We start from the raw sequence: 2,973 nt of genomic DNA, 5'->3' as shown, positions 1-2,973 counted from the left end.
GAAGGAAGGAAGGAAGGAAGGAAGGAAGGAAGGAAGGAAGGAAGGGAGGGAGGAGAAAGAAAGAAAAGAAAGAGAGAGGTATAAAAACTATAGCCTTGGGGGAAGTCTGAATTTGATCATAGGTTTCTTAGACAAAATATAATTTAAAAAGCACAAGTGACAGACATAAGAACAGAAAAACTGAAATTCATTAGAATTTTTGTGTGAGTCAAAGGACACTACAAAGCCAGGTGTGGTAACTCACACCTTTAATCCCAGGACTGTTCGGGAACTGACTGTGTAGACCAAGCTGGCCTTGAACTCACAGAGATCTGCCTGCCTCTGCCTCCTGAGTGCTGGGACTAAAGGCGTGTGCCACTATGCCTGGCTAGTAAGAGAAAATATTTGTAAGTAATATATCTGAAATGTGTTGTATCTAATATATACAAAGAATTCATTACTAGTCAATAAAAAAGGAAATGACCCAATGTAAGTACAAATGAGCAAAAAATGGCCTAGGATTTTGAATAGATATTTCCCAAAGAAGACATACAAGTTCCTAGTGGTGCATGGGAAATGCTAAGTTGCTGTTAGGAAAATACAAATAAAACCCATGAGCTATCACAACACAGACATTATAAACTATTGGGGAGAAAGTAAAGAAATCAGAGTTTCTTGCTAGTTGAATTAGGAAATTGACAGCACTATGGTGAACTAGTTGGCAGTTTCTCAAGATGTTAGACACAGACTTCACCATATTATTCAAGTCTATTCCTAGTACATGTCCAAGAGAAGTGAGACCACACATCCATTTAGAAACTTAAATACAAATGCAATGCTCGCAAGCTTATTATTCAGAATAGTCTAAAAGTTGAAATAACCCAAATGCCAATAATTGATAAATGGACAAATAAAATGCAGTATATTCATAAATGAGTATTACTTAACCTACAAGGAAGGACGCATGATCCGTACCACCATGTAGATGTGCCTGGCAAATATTCTATTAAGTGAAAGAAGCCTAGCATGAGGGACAGCTATCATACGATTTCACAGGTGAAATGCCCCCATGTGGAGCCACACAGATGGAAAGATGACTCGAATGGACAAATAAAATGCAGTATATTCATAAATGAGTATTACTTAACCTACAAGGAAGGACGCATGATCCGTACCACCATGTAGATGTGCCTGGCAAATATTCTATTAAGTGAAAGAAGCCTAGCATGAGGGACAGCTATCATACGATTTCACAGGTGAAATGCCCCCATGTGGAGCCACACAGATGGAAAGATGACTCGCAGGGGCTGGAGAGGTGGCTCAGCGGTTAAGAGCACTGACTGCTCTTGCATAAAATATGCTTCTCAATTAGTTCTGCTTAAAATACTCACTCTGTCCTATAAATATGACTGAAAAGAGCTTGTTCGTTTGACCCTAATACTCTCTCCCTATTTTTTTCAATTCCCATGTGGGGTTGAAGTTATTCTACCCTGTTTCTACTTCTGCCACAAAAGTTTGGCTTGTGTCACCCGTGACACAACTTGCAAATGAAAACTTACGTTGACTGAGAAAAAAAGGAAAGTACATTGTGGTTGTTTACTATGTGCCTAGAAATTTGCTAAATATCATGGAAGAGGCCCCATTCACAAGAAGCCGACAGTTTAATTAGGGAGAGGAAACTAACATGGAACAATTATAAAAAAGGAGATGCATCATGTGGTGCAGGCTGTCAGAGCCAAGGATAACAAGGTGTTAATTGTGTGAGCTAGGCGGTAAGTCTCAAAGGAGTTCAGGAAGGTAGAGATCAACAGGGGCTGAGGTCATCCAGGAAGAGTTTCAAAACAAACCAGTAGTTTTCATGAGCCCCCTGGATGCTCACAGTACCAGGAGGTGCGTGGGGAGGAAACAGGAGTAAAATCACAGACATGGGCACGAAAGGATGAGAAGACTGACAAGTCAAGGAGAGAAGGTAAAGTTCCATATATACAGGCACTGTGTGTGTGTGTGTGTGTGTGTGTGTGTGTGTGTGTACGTGTGTGTGTGTGTTGGGGGTAACCAGGGAGAAATGTAGTTCACATAATCAGCTTAACATCACTGCTGTTCTTTTGAAACTCCCTAGACTGATGCAGATATGCCAGCTTAGACCTTTTTTTAAAAAAATCCATTTTGGCTTATGCTTGGTTTGTAAAATAATATACAGTTCAGAGGGGAGAGAGGGGAGGGAGGGAGAGAGAGAGAGAGAGAAAACATGGAATTGGAAGGGGGGGAAGTGGCTCAGGGAGGAATGAGGATGAATACGGTTAAAACACATTGAACACATGTACGAAATTCTGAAACTGAATAAAAATGTATTTCTAATAACAAAGCACTTAATATCTGAACAAATCAATCTGTTAATAGTACTCACAAAATACGCTTAATATAGAAACCCACATTTATGGTTTTTTAAAAGTGTACGTTATATTTTACCTCAAAGCGTAAGTTAACCTGCTTAAGAGTCAGCAGCAGTCAAATCATGGTGAATTTTAAACGACCTCAATAAAATAACAAGTACTTTATACTGCTTTATATCTTTGAAAAAATGCTTGCAACTTCCCATAAAAGCAGTGCGAGGCAACTATATTCTGTGTATGTGTGTATTTCATGCATGTATGTAAGTGTACCCGTGTTGTGCAATGCCCACGGAGGACAGAAGATGTTGTCAGATCACCATGTGGGTGCTGGAATTCAAACCTGTGTCTTTGGCAAGAACAGCCAGTGCTCTTCATGACTGAGCCATCTCTCTAAATCCTGAGGATGTTTTAATGTTGGGGGAAAGTTTACAGGTCTTGATTCTTCATCAAGGAGTACTAGATCTTCTATCCTGCTGTCTCGGTATTTCCTTTTTCAAGTTTTGACCACCACCTTTTTAGTTATATATATAAAACTATATACTATATAGTACGTTACATATATAACAACTATGTATATAATAACTTCGGTGCTTCTCTTGAT

The sequence above is a fragment of the Nannospalax galili genome, unplaced genomic scaffold (genome assembly GCF_000622305.1).
Source record: "Nannospalax galili isolate Female #2095 unplaced genomic scaffold, S.galili_v1.0 scaffold684, whole genome shotgun sequence".
In the NCBI taxonomy this organism is placed as follows: Eukaryota; Metazoa; Chordata; class Mammalia; order Rodentia; family Spalacidae; genus Nannospalax; species Nannospalax galili.
The sequence above is the reverse complement of the archived record's forward strand: the minus strand, read 5'-3'. Positions refer to the sequence as shown.